Genomic DNA, 13,745 nt, shown 5'->3' with positions numbered 1-13,745 from the left:
CAAAAATCAAATTTTTAGAACATTTATTACACAAACGCAGGGATCGAAAACTATTGATTGATTTGGACAATTTGTTCCAAAATTGGCGAAATCATTAAGAATATTTGGCATGCCAGGCTAAATATAAAAACTTTACATTCAGAATGGAAACAAATTTATCAAAAAAATAACTGATGGTTTGAAGACAAAATTTTTTTTTAATAAAATAATGAAGATTTTGATACTCGAACATCATTATGCATTTCTTCCTGACAGATTATCTTATATAGAAGATTCATCAATATATGATGGGATTAATATAATTTTCGAACATTTTGTATTTTCTTAAAACTTCATTGATTTATTGCAATAATTTCTAAAAATTTTTGCGAGATACGATCCGGTTACCTGTGTTTTCATAATTTTTTAAAACATGAACTTCATAAAAATATTCTTTACGATTCTAAGTATTTTTACAATCATCCAAAACATGAACATTTGTTCAAATACTAAATAGTTGAACTTCCTCATAGAAAAATCCAATTGCTTCTTTATTTTTTAGTTTCATCAGCAGAGTTGTTTGTTTTTGAGCTTTAAAAAAAGTTATTCAAAGATTTTGGAATTACATTTTCACTGATAGTAAAAATTTCCAAAAACAAACCAAATTTTGCCTATTTGAAGTTCAAGTGATTGTCTTTCAAATGAAAAAAAAAACCGCTCTCAGAAATTTAAACTATAAACTGAATTTTTGATGATTGATGAAAAATTTCATGTTGATCAAAATTATCTTTGATCCCTCAGTTTTCGGTAAAAAAATGAATTCACTCTGAGGAAAGTTTAAAATGGAGGAGTAAATTGTATTTTTCTGCTTCTTTTTAATCTTAATCAGGATAAAAAAAAAGTGTATATTCCAGTGACCGTGATCATTTATGAATCGTTTTTCTAATACTTAATGCAGCAAGATTTAAATTCAATTTAAAAGACTTAAGCTAAAAATTTGTTTTTTTTTCATAGCATTTTGGTTTATTTTCCAATGGCACGGTAGCAAGCCTTTTCCTCATAAACAAACAAAATCATTACCCAAAATTTTCTTTGTTTATGAAATTTGCTGCTGCTACAGTGGCAGTAGAAAAAATTATTTGAGGCTCTTCCACTCTTCCTTCTTAAATATCTTTAAAAAATATAATGATAAGCCAAAAAATTATACGATTTGTCTTAAATTGATCACGGGTTTCTGATTTTTTTCTATTTTAAATAGTTCTTGAAAACCATAAAATCTCAAATTTATTTGTATTTTTTTTTGTTTTCTTTTGCACCCTCCTTGAAATATTATTAATAACCAGTTACCTTAACTTTGCTTGATTTGACCCAAATTTTACCCGGCGTTGGGTTGAAAAATTAGGAATCAGATGCAAAGTTTTTAAAAGATAGACGGCCAAAACGCACATACTAAGGAATATTTTTATTCTATCCAATATTGCAAAAGATAATTAAGTGTCTGACAACTATATCCACATATTAGAAATCTGTTTCCTATACATTAGAGTAATTTTCAAGTTAAAACCTCTAGCAGTTATTAAGAAAATGATTTTATAATATAAGTTGTCAAAACAGTAGATCGTTGAAACCGGGCGTGCTTGATGGGCATATTTATGTTTTGGGCAATATTACAGTTCCAATTGCAATGTTTTCGTGAATTTAAATTGAAAATGGTAGAAACTGATGATAATTTTACGTCAAAGCTCAAAATTTAGCAAAATTTAAGATATCACATTTATTTTTTGTGCACAGTTTATAAAAATAAAGCGTAACTTTTTGAGAAAAAAAAAGCAGGACACTGCCTAAAAAAGAGATACATTTTGAAATGTGTTAAAAAAGTCACTATCTATATGTAGGGGTGAGCGAGGATACTTAATCCCTGGGGATACTTCATTTCTTTGCTATATCTCGAAACCGATATGCCTTACAAATATAAAATGATCTAGATAAATGTGCCAAATAGAATTTAACAACAATGCTGTTATCTCAACACATTTAAAAATTTTATTTTTCGAACTATTGAGCTTTGTTTGAAAAATTGAACAAAATGTGATTTGAAGATCTTTTTTTATCGCTTAAAAATATTTCTCACTTGAAAAATTTATAATAAAAATATTTATTCCAATATGTCAATCGTTAGAGTATTATATGAACTTCATAATGTCATATTTCAGTAAAAATTTTTAAGAAGAAGTTTTTCCAAAGTGGATGTTATGGGTAGAATTGATCCCTAGAGTACTAAAACATATTTTTTTTTCTGAATGGATCATGATCAATGGTTATCATGAAATTTCCAATGTCTGTCCAATAACTAATGTTTATCCAGTAATTATCTGTTAAAAAGGACTAAAAATTCTGTATTTATCTTAAAACTAGAAAATTGCGCCCTAAAGTATGTGATGACTCTAGGATAGAAGACAAACATTTAGAATTCTCTTTGTCTGATACTTACAAACTGTTAAATGAGAACTAGTATGGCAAAAAATAGTCAACGAGTCCTTAATCTTCAGATTTTTATCGATTTTGCCCAGGGTCAGGGCACTCTGAATTAAGGATCAAGTCTCCTGTTACTAGAAAAATATCACAATTTGCTTAGTCTCACGGAAAAGCTTCTAGTTCATCTACAAGTTCTCCTATCGTTCAAATTTTTGGAGCATATAAACTTGAAACTATACGCAGTCAGAAAATGCAAAAGACGGCGAGTTGCTAAATAATCCCAAAAAGATATGATGAAAATAAGAAAAGGGGATCAAGGATCCCTATTCTCTCCTTTGGTTATATGTTTTTGGTAGATAGCTACTTTGGGTATAAAATAAGGTTGTCATAATTTTTTCCCTTTGTCTCCGGCCCAAGAAAATCCGGGCTATTTTATCTACAACCTGGCAAAATCCGAACATTCGATTTCAAAAATTTCAGTTTAAAATCCTGAAATTTTTGATCCAAATCTTAGTTCTACCTACTCAACAAAAATCTAAAATTAAAACACTTGAATAAATTATTTTTCATCCAAACACAACAGTATAGATTTCAAATATTTTATTTCTCCAGAAAACCATTTTAGATTATATTGATAAAATTTGATAGAAAAATTACGTTTTAGAAACACCAAAATTAAAAAAATTTAGAATTCATTCTAAGTTTTGGACTAATTTTGCAAATAAGTTGAAAAATTCGGACAGTATCTGGGCTCTTTTCAACGAAATCCGGGCAACTGGGTCGGACCGGAAATTTCCCAATCTTTTTGTTAAATTTTTTTTTGCAAGTCCGGATTAAACCAGGCAATCTGACAAACTTAACAAAAAATAGTGTGCTCTCTTTTTGCAAAACCTTATCATTTATAACCTCCTTTTATGGATGAAAGTTCAATTTATTCTAACAAAATGGTTCAAACCCTTGTTTGAATTTTAATATTTTTCCAACTTCCTGGGATGAATCATCCAATAGGATGCAAATCCCTGAAAATAATAAAATTACGACAGTGTTTATAAATGAAATTTTTTCACCACTTGTGTCAAAAGCATTTTACCACTTGTTTAATTAGATATGTTGATTTATCAGCGATTTCGTCAAACGACTGTAGACCAAGGTGTTTTTACGCCGTTGGATTTTGCTTAGTTATTTTACCACGGCTTTTTTTATACGACTTTTGCAATGAGCACGATTCGTCTACATGGCTCTTGCAAATCAACACGTTTTCGAGCAAAAGTATTATAAATCCTACGCGCTAACGACGGATTTTCTACCGATTAAAAAAAAATAGTGTGAAAGCGTTCGCTTATTATATGTCTCCTTTCTCGATCATATCCCCCAAAAAAGATAAGGCTTTAATACAAAAATGCCCGATTTTTTTTCGGATTTTGAAAGAAAAGAAGAAAAGAATCAAATTGTGTTGTAATTGTTTATAAATATGCGTCCAAAACGAAATTTTTGAGAGAGCTTAGTAAAAATAATCATGACGCGTTTTAGAAGCCTTGAATATGATTTAAAACCTGCCGATGGGATTTGACGAAAAAAAAACCCTATTTTTTTCTTGATTTTTGTTGAGTAATTTTTGGGTTTTGACTAAATTTTCCAGGATATTTCCCGGTTTTTTGTCGTCCATTTTGAAATCAAATGCCCGGATTTGTATAAAATAAAATTGCTCGGAATTTCTCAGCCCGGCTTCGTGCTGAAAAAAAATCTGGCGACCTTATCTTGAAATATTTCTTTCTTGTGGTTGTTCAATTTTTTTTTGCAAATTGAGAGACACACATTCCTGATGACTAGAAAATTTATAAGATTCCTCCTCGGTTAGAATGAACTCAACACAAATGTTTTACAATTTATTCAAATGTAGGCCTAAAATTGCACTATGTGTGAGATTTTTTTCTTGTTAAGTTTTCTGATTTTTAAAAATTACATTATTTTACAGCATTTTTGAACTTAGAAAACTGAAGGTCGAGTCGTTTCTTATAATTTTTTCCATCATAAAATCACTAATATCAACAAAACTGTTGATTATGCGCAATAATGGAGTTCAGATGATCGATTGCAAATTTGTTCACCTTTAATATGCAAAAAAGAGATTTCAAATTACTGTTATGCAGTCCGAGATATTTTAATCTAAGAACAAATATATTTTTTATTTTTCCAAAATTTCATATTTGGAGCATAACTCAAAAACTGATCTGTTGAGATTTTTTTTAGTTTAATTTTCGGATTCAGCGCCCGATTTCATATTAAAAATATGGGTCGGACAATGAAGTTCACGATTTTTTTTAATTTTGTAAACTAGTGTTATCATACATGTGACACAAATATTCTTTTAAATTTTCTTCATAACGTAACGTTTTAATTAAAAAAAATCGTTGAAACTGATTTGGACTCTTAATTTTTATGCAGGATTATTAAAATTCAGCGATAATATGACTTTTTGTAAAAATTTTTTTTCAGTCAACGAAAGTATTCTTCAGATTGAAGGTTTCAATCATAAATGAACTTAAACGATGCGCAATACCAGGAATAGAGTGTCCTTTTTTCGGCCATTTTAGCGTTCCCGGGAATCGGGAAATCTGACAACCCTTTTCCCGGGAGTTCCCGGGATCCCAGGAAAAAGTGAAAATGAAGATCTTAACTATCTACTGCGTACGAATCCTTATCGATATGGTATTTTTGAATTAAATATAAAACACGGAATTTTTAACGCAACACATTTTAAACTTTTTTAACTCCTCGGAAATTCAATAATCAAACCCAAGACCCAAAAACAAAGTACTGGAAAACTGGTCTGATTTTGGTACAAAATTTGAAATAATTCAGAAAGATTTTTCACTATCGAAAGAAGTTAGTAAGCTAGATTTCAGGCTATTCATCTAATATCGTAAATTTTTAGATAACTATCCATTTCTTTTACAATATGTCATTTTTTGCTGAAGATTTTGCTACTGTCAACAGTATCCGAAACAGAAGTTCTAAATGATGAGTGCTACAAAATAGAACATTCAGATTCTTTCCGTAGCGTTAATTGTTGGAATTGTTTGGTTTTATAGATTCTTTGTCGTTTTTCACTTTTACGTTAAGTTTTCGTTCGGAAAAAAAATCGTTTTAATCAAATTCAATGTATGTATCAACCAGATTTAAGAAAAATCATATTTAAGACTAAGCCCTGGTAGAATTATTATTTTTCTTGCTGAATTTGATTCATTCTCCAATTAAGATCGTGTAAATTTTTAGTAATTTAGTACATTTTGTTGGATTCGGGAAATCCCGTGAATTTCTAAGCGTTTCCCGGGATTCGAGAATTCCCGATTTTTTTTTAAATTCCCGGGAATTCCCGACCAGGAAATTCCGGGAAGGACACTCTAACCATGAAGCAACTTTGCAACAGAAAGTTAATAGCTATAACTTGTTGCTTTAAAGTAATTAAAGTTTTACTGTTTTATAAAGAAAAAAAAATTTTACTGTGCAAAAAAACACATTTTTTAAATTTTTGCTAAGGATTGGTTTGATTTTCGATGTGTATGGGTTAAGAGCAGTGGTTCCTACCGCCCCCAGGGGGCGTTGAGAGCCTGCAAGAGGGCAGCGGCGGAAGAGCTCAGAATTGCCAATTTTTGTTGCATTTCGGAGCAAACTTGTTCCAAAATACCCTTAGGGGGGCTGTGAGATCTTAAAAATCGAGATAGGGGGCGGTAGCTTTAAAAGTTTGAAAACCACTGGTTTAGAGCAATCCGAAAGTCATATAAACTCCAAGTTTCAAACTTTTTCAAAATATTTTTATCGATTCTTGAAATCCTTTAAAAATCATGTCAATTTTCTAGACTTTTTATAGGCAGGACCAAATGTTCTCATGCTTGGGTGACAGTTTAGTGAACGTGTTGTGGGTTCAACCACAAAGTAAGTTTAAATCAAAAGTTGAAAATCTTTACATGGTTTTTCATAATGGTGCAAGATTAATTGACCGATAATTTAATCTAAAGGACACTTTTTTGTTTATTGTAAAATTTTTTTTTACAAAAATTCACGCTGTTTGTTGCACTTAAATAATCCTACATACAATTTAAGAATCCAAAACAGTCACGAAAATTTTTTAGTTTAAACCTTAAAAAATCAAGAAAACTTAAAATAAATAATAGACACATGTTTGATACTTTTTCAAGATCTGAGAACTATATACGAAATAGCAGGACACCCTAGTGGTAGAGTGATCAGTGAAAAAACATTCCTTTTTTCTTTGTTCAATATTGTCATTCCTCACTTTGAAAAAAAATTCCTACTTTCATTTGCCGCTTTTTTTGCCCGTTGAAAAATGTTAGCCATTATGATTTCGACATTTTTTCATCAGTTATGCTTCTGAAAAGGATGAATCTTAATAATATACTTGAAAAAGGCTTCCAATTGAAAAAAAAAACTATTTATAAAGAACTTAAGACAAGATTAAAATTGATTTGAATTATGTGTGTCAACTGCAATCGACAAAACGGGCCATTAAATAAGTTAAATGATAAGAAAAATTTTGCGTATCCCCGAAAATAGTAACGTTTTCAACAAAATTTAATCTTAATGCTTCCTTTCCATTTCTACGTCAAAAAATTCTCCTGTATTGCAAAAACCTGTCGGAACCATATGCTGCGGAATCACAATTCCCCAAATTATCCTTCCCACTCAAACTGATTAGCATTGCAACTACCTCTAGAAACCATCATTGGACCGACCCACTTGTCATCCGCACCAATGTCATTTGGATATTCCGACCGGGGGCTCCCAGCTTAGAGTTGCTAGGATAGGCACAGGATCCCGTAATACTTCTCCAGTCACCTAGAATAATTTAGGTCTCGCGCCTCTCAGAGTAAACGCATCACCCACCAGAACATAGTTAAGGTTTGTGTGTTTGCCCGGATGAGATCAGCCGGTGTATGCCCTTTCACTCCCAATCCCGGTGCTAATGGTAGGATAGCTAAAATCAGGAAAGCTACCCAAAACTGGGAACGGGACAACCATACCCGAGCGGCAGGAAAAAAGTGTAACGAAACGATGCCGGGACCGAAACTTTGCTAATTTATTTCTCAAGTGCACACACAGGAGATGAAGATGAAAAAACGGCATCGCGAGCGCGGCATCGTCGTCGGCATCATTAATTCAGAGCAGCGGAAACAGTTTTCGGTGATGATTTGGGTAGGGAAAAGTTCAGCACGAGCCGGAGATGAGGCAATGGCAGCACGGGGGCTGATAAAAGTGAAAACGTTCCGTTTTTCCCGGGCACTTTCCCTGGACAACTTTCGCGTTGCCGTTCGTCATCAATTTACACAGCAACTTCCTCGGAGCCACCTAGAAACCCCATCTCTCGCCTTCCTTGTTGCCGGTAACCCATCAGTCGAAAGTCCTATCGCTCACACCGGGAGTTTCGACATTGGTTAGTGAAAGTAGGTTGGAAAAAGTGGTTCCAGAGTCGCTCGGTCGGTTCGCAAAAGTCTCATGAATACGCATTTTGAACTAGAACTTTTTACACTGAAAGCATACGCAACGCAGCGTCAGAGGAAGTACGCGTTGCAGGATGATGGTGGTAAATGAGGGAACCGGGGACCTTATTTAAGGTTACCAGGACTGAAACAGGACGACAGTGAACGGAGCGGGAGGACCAGAATGCGATGCTAGATTAGAGAGACCGGCTCCGAAAAGGAAGGAAAATTTAGGTGAAAAGTTTTCGACATGCCAGGAAAGGCTGCTAGGCTTGCTTGCTAGATTGCTCACTGTTATTGGTTGTGATCAGGAAAAAAAACTGCATCTGGGGTTGTGCGAAAAAGCTGATAAAATATGAATTACTATAGAAATATATAAAACTAGGTACTTTCAAATTTTAAAGGTAAATTAAAATTTAAAATGCTTATCAATATAACGTAACCTTACAAGGTTGCCCGGTTTTATCCGGACTTGCCCGGATATTTGATATATCCTATATGGATTATATTTCTTAGAAAATCTAAGAAAAAACCCAGAAATAATTTTTATCGAGCAATTTTTAACTAAATACTTGGAGAGGGTTTTTTTCAGAGCTTTAAATTCGATTTTAAATCTGTTGATGTGTTTTGTATTTTGGTAAGAATAAAAAATATTCATGTGTTTTTCTACTTGATTTTTGTTGAATAATTTCTAGGCTTTTACCAAATTTCCCAGATATTGCCCGGAATTTGGGTTGAAAATTTTGAAATCAAATGTTCGGTTTTTGCCTGGTTTTAGAATAAAATTGCCAAGATTTATCCGGTCCGAATACGTCCGAAAAAAAACTGGCAACCTCAATATTTTTTTTTATTTACGAGTATTCAACTTAAAATAGAACACAAAATATCTCCGTGAGTAATGCACACGCAAAATAATGACTCATTTGTTTATTTTAATTTTTAACTTCATTTTAGAGAAAAACACAACACATCACTTATTTAAAAATACCAAATTTGTAGCGTTCTGTCCAAAAGTTCTCGAGATATTCATAGAACACATAATTTCGGATTCTTTTTTCTTTGAAATTTCATTGGTCTTCACTTTGGCACATTAGTTGAAATAAAATAAACATCATCACATTCATTTTAATTTTCTGTTCAGTTCTCAAAACCATATTTAATGTAAAATTTTTTGTTAGAATTTTTAATATGATTTATTCTTATCCCATGCCCGTTCAAAGACGTCTTGGGGTAGATTTAATGAGCAGAACTTTTTTTAGGAGTAATCATTTGCTTCCATAATAGCTGCTAAATAAAAATACACCTCCAACAATTTTTTTTTAGATTTAGATCTGGACAATACGCTGGAAATTTAGAATAGGGATGTTCTGGGTCTCTAGAAAGTTTTTCGTTCTCCTGGATACTTATTTTGAAGCTTAAACATGCTGACAAAAATAAATACAATTTATCCCAAAAATGCAGCTAAAAAGACAAGAAATTTACTCCTTCAACCTGGTTGTCCATTATTCAGTCCGAACCATACAGGAACAATCTAAATCAGTGTTTTTCAAATTGATACCAATAAAATATTTTAATCAGTTCGGGTGAAGGGCGAAAAATTCTATGTGAACTTTCCTAACCGAAAAATTATATAAAATCGACAAAAAGCCTAAATTGGAAATTTAGAATTGCAGATTCTAGAACCTTAATATGTATGTTTCTCACTTAAGAGAACATTTGGCGTATTGTTGAACGTTTTTATTACAGACAAATCTTTTCTTTTTGGCAAAAAATAAAAAAAAAGAAATTAAAAAAGTGTACCTACATTGGACCGCTGCAAAAAATTACTTTTTGCTCCCATATGTTTTATCTATGCATTTTGGGTCACCAAACATAAGTGTAAAATTTGAGATGATATGGTTGATTCCTGAGTTAGCGCCACACGTTTCAATTTTTTATGGTTAATGAAATTTTTCACTTTAAATCACCCAGAAAATTCAATGAATCTTAAAATTAAATTAGTTTTTGATTTTATGTTTCGACTATTCTTAAGCTTCATTTTTAGCTAGCATGACGAGCAGCTAAGCATTTCATGAAAAATGTTATAACCATTTCAAAAATAAAATCTGAATCCATAGAATTTTTTTGAAAATGGCAGACTTTGCTTGCTAAAGCTTTTAATAATTTCGTGAAATGTTTAGCAAAGGTTCATTTTTAGCTAGCATGACGAGCAGCTAAGCATTTCATGAAAAATGTTATAACCATTTCAAAAATAAAATCTGAATCCATAGAATTTTTTTTGAAAATGGCAGACTTTGCTTGATAAAGCTTTTAATAATTTCGTGAAATGTTTAGCAAAGGTTAGATATATTAACCAATCAATTCTCTCAAATTCTATGGCTCAAAGTTTTTTTTTCTGATTTTTTGTTCTCATCCTACAGAGTTTTCAAATCAGCAGTCAAAAACGCTAAAATTAAACAAAATAATTATTATCGATTTTGATTGATATTTTTCGGTGAAACTTTCACCGAAAAATATCAACCAAAATCGATAATAAAAATTAGCGGTGATCGAAAATCGTCCCCACAAAATAATTTAGAAAAAAAATGTGTATAATGTCGACACAATAATAAACCATTGAGATGAGGTCACATATTTTCAAAAAGCTCAGTGGAGATTTGACTTTGAATTGAAAAGATTATTTGAGAGTATAAGAAGTTTTTATACAAACTATTGTAAAATATTCAATTGTACCGTTTGATCTTTATTTCTAAAGTATTTCAATTAATTCGAAATTATAGCAAAGTTTTGAGAATTTGCGTTCGTTGTTTTCATTTAAATGATTTTTACATTCTACCAAAAGGCCACAAAAAATTTCAAATTCATTTTTGTCAACCCTCCCCCCCCCCCTCTCTCATTCTTGGGTTTTCCAAAATCTCGAAATGGAAAATCAATAAAGTTTGAGGTGTTTTATTTAAAAGTTTGATGAATTCATCGAAAATTCAAACATTTTAAAAATTACCAATCCGTAGTCGAACTGTGGAAGATGGGAATCCTTCTTGTATTTGAGTTTTTTAATCAAATTTTTCTTCCAAAATAACTCTTTCTTTTAATTTTTTTTATGGTGCATTGTATGCAAGTTTGTTGTGTCCAATTTGTTGCAATTGATTGAAAATTTCGATAATATTTTTTATTAATTTCTTTTTGTTTGCACTTCAATTGACAAAAGCAGAATTTTTGATTTGTTCTGATCTAAAAAAAAAAAAATCTAAATTGTCAAATGTGATTGCATCTCTAATCAAAGTTTGAAGGTAAATAGGTAAATATTAAATTCTTGAAAAAGATACTTTTAGTAATCAATTCTACTTTTTCCATACTCTATCGATTCTTTTAATAAGGCCAGAACAAATTTGAAATTTTTCTTTTGTTACTTGGAGTTGAAACATCACTAGGGAGGGAATAATAAAAAATTATCCAAAATTTTCAATAAATTGGAACAATTTGAACACAAACTTGCATGCAACCAACTTGATACAATCTACCATGTAGAAAATCGTAAAGTTGAGCTTTTTTAGGAGGAACATTTGAAAAAGTCTTTAAAATAAGAGGTGTTACAATTTTTATATTAAACTGTTTGACTTTCTCTCTTTGAGATATTTGAATTTTCGCTAAATTTTTAAAATTCTTCAATAAAATACCTCAAACTTTCTTATTTCCTTCGAGAGTTTTGAAAAATCAAAAAAAAAAAAATGGATTTTTGTTGCGGCCTAATTGATGTGTGATTAAATGTGGATAAGAATCTGGAAGTGATAATAATTTGCTATTGATAGTGCATTAAAAGTTCTGCGTTGAAATTTTTATGTATTAAGTTGAAACCTTTTTTTTCCTTATGCACATTTCCGCTACATAAATATGCCTAGAAACAAAAAAATCAAATCCAGAACAACTTCTACTTTTTTTTACAAATTGACTTTCTCTTTAAGTAGATGAGAATTTGTATATATAACAACTGCAAAATTTTCCTGAATATAGCACAGCTCATTGAAAAAAAAAATCTGCACCATCCTTTGAACTGAATATAACAGTTTGAATTGAAATTGAATCTAACAGGTAAAACATTTATCTACCTCTGAAAAATACAATCAAATCAAAGACTGATTTGGTATTGCAAAGTTAACCATTGAAACTTTATCTTCAGGGTTGTTCAAGAAGGCATTTATAATGTGGTATAGTTATTCCAGGATAATTAGCTGAATAATATCGGTGTGTTGTTCAATACTGAAATATTTTGTTCAAAACACGCTACACTTCTTTTCTAGACTCGTGCAATATCTCTGAGCAAGAATTCATTTGAAGATACCGTAAATCTATTACTTGCTTAGCTTCAAACAGCTTATTAATATTTCCACCATACAAATCAAGCTCAATAAGCAGTTGATAAATCTTGTGTTTTAAATCGACCTTATATTTGAGATCATGTCACATATCAGAGACATGAACTGCATACAAAAATCAACCACGCATCAATATTTTTTAACCAAAAAAAATACTGCATTGTTTAAACAGAATTACAAAAGAGAATTTAAAAAATATTCACTTTCCATTTATAAGTTCTATCAGATCGACAAGTTTTTCATATCAAATAGAATCTTTAGAAAATTCATAGTAAAATATTTGAAATGGTAAGCTAAATTTCTATAAAAAATCTTTAAGTAACAAAAATGGAAACAAACTTTATCGATAGTTTGGTTTTTTGAACTTGCCAAAAAAATCGGATGAATTTTGCATATTTTATTAGGTTCTAGAATAAGTTCATTTAGGAAAGCTTTCAATTTCTTAGAAAAACTTATTCTATGCTCAAATCAAATAAGCTGAATTTATTTTAAAAAATTGGAGCAAATTCAAAAAATCTTACCATAAATTTTTTTGTAAACATGTTTATTTAGCTCTTCTTAAACATATTAAAAGTTACATTCTATGAAAAAAAAAATCTAAAGCGATAACTTATAACACGTTATTCGTCTCTAACACAAAATTGATGTATAAAATAAATATTTTTATAGCTTCTTCTTTTTTTCCATTTTGGGACATTCTTCAACTCAGGGACATTTATTCTTCGCTGCATAAATGATTCCGATTTATGTTGAAGATGGCTCCATACTCCGGATGTTCTGCTACACGTAGTAAATTTATGTTCCATATCTTCTACTAATAAGAATAAATCAAAGTAAAAGTTAAAGATTTAAATTTTGTGGTTTATATAAGATTCCACCATACTCGATTCAAATTTCAGTTTTTAGTTTGAAATTTTGCTCTTTAAAAACCAGCAATGTAAAAGATTGTGAAGTATAGAATTCATTGCAATTTTTTAACGGAAAGAAATTGTTTTTTTTTTAAATCATTCAAAAATTTATATTTTAAGGTGAGAACTATTAATAGAGAAAATAGAGATCAGAAGATTTGCAATATGTCCTAAGACGGCTGAGAAATGAACGATCAAAATTTGCATGTTTTTTAGTGGGTGATCCCAAACTTTTGGCCGGCAGTGTATTTCCTTATCAGAAAATATTTTTCATCGAAAATCGATTTCATAGTCGAAATTCTACTGATGCTTTTCATAATAAAAACCAATTGTTTTTTTTTCATTTGACAAAACTTTTAAAATTCACATAAATTCAACTTTATATCTACGATTTTCAGCTGAATTGTGGTTACATACTATTGAAATTTTGAAATTAAATTATGTATATCAATAAAGATTTCTAGTCTGCAATTTCTTGCTATTTGGATTCATCTAGGAAACAGTTATCTTTA

General features: G+C 30.8%; 1 protein-coding gene across 4 annotated transcripts in view; it reads left to right on the top strand.

Annotated features, from left to right (window-relative positions):
- The window catches only part of LOC129740916 (zinc finger protein chinmo), a 253,354-nt gene that overhangs the window by 151,742 nt on the left and 87,867 nt on the right, over positions 1–13,745 (top strand). The window lies entirely within an intron of this gene.

The sequence above is a fragment of the Uranotaenia lowii genome, chromosome 2, assembly GCF_029784155.1.
Source record: "Uranotaenia lowii strain MFRU-FL chromosome 2, ASM2978415v1, whole genome shotgun sequence".
Classification (NCBI taxonomy): Eukaryota; Metazoa; Arthropoda; class Insecta; order Diptera; family Culicidae; genus Uranotaenia; species Uranotaenia lowii.
This window is presented reverse-complemented; position numbering and strand designations above follow the sequence as displayed.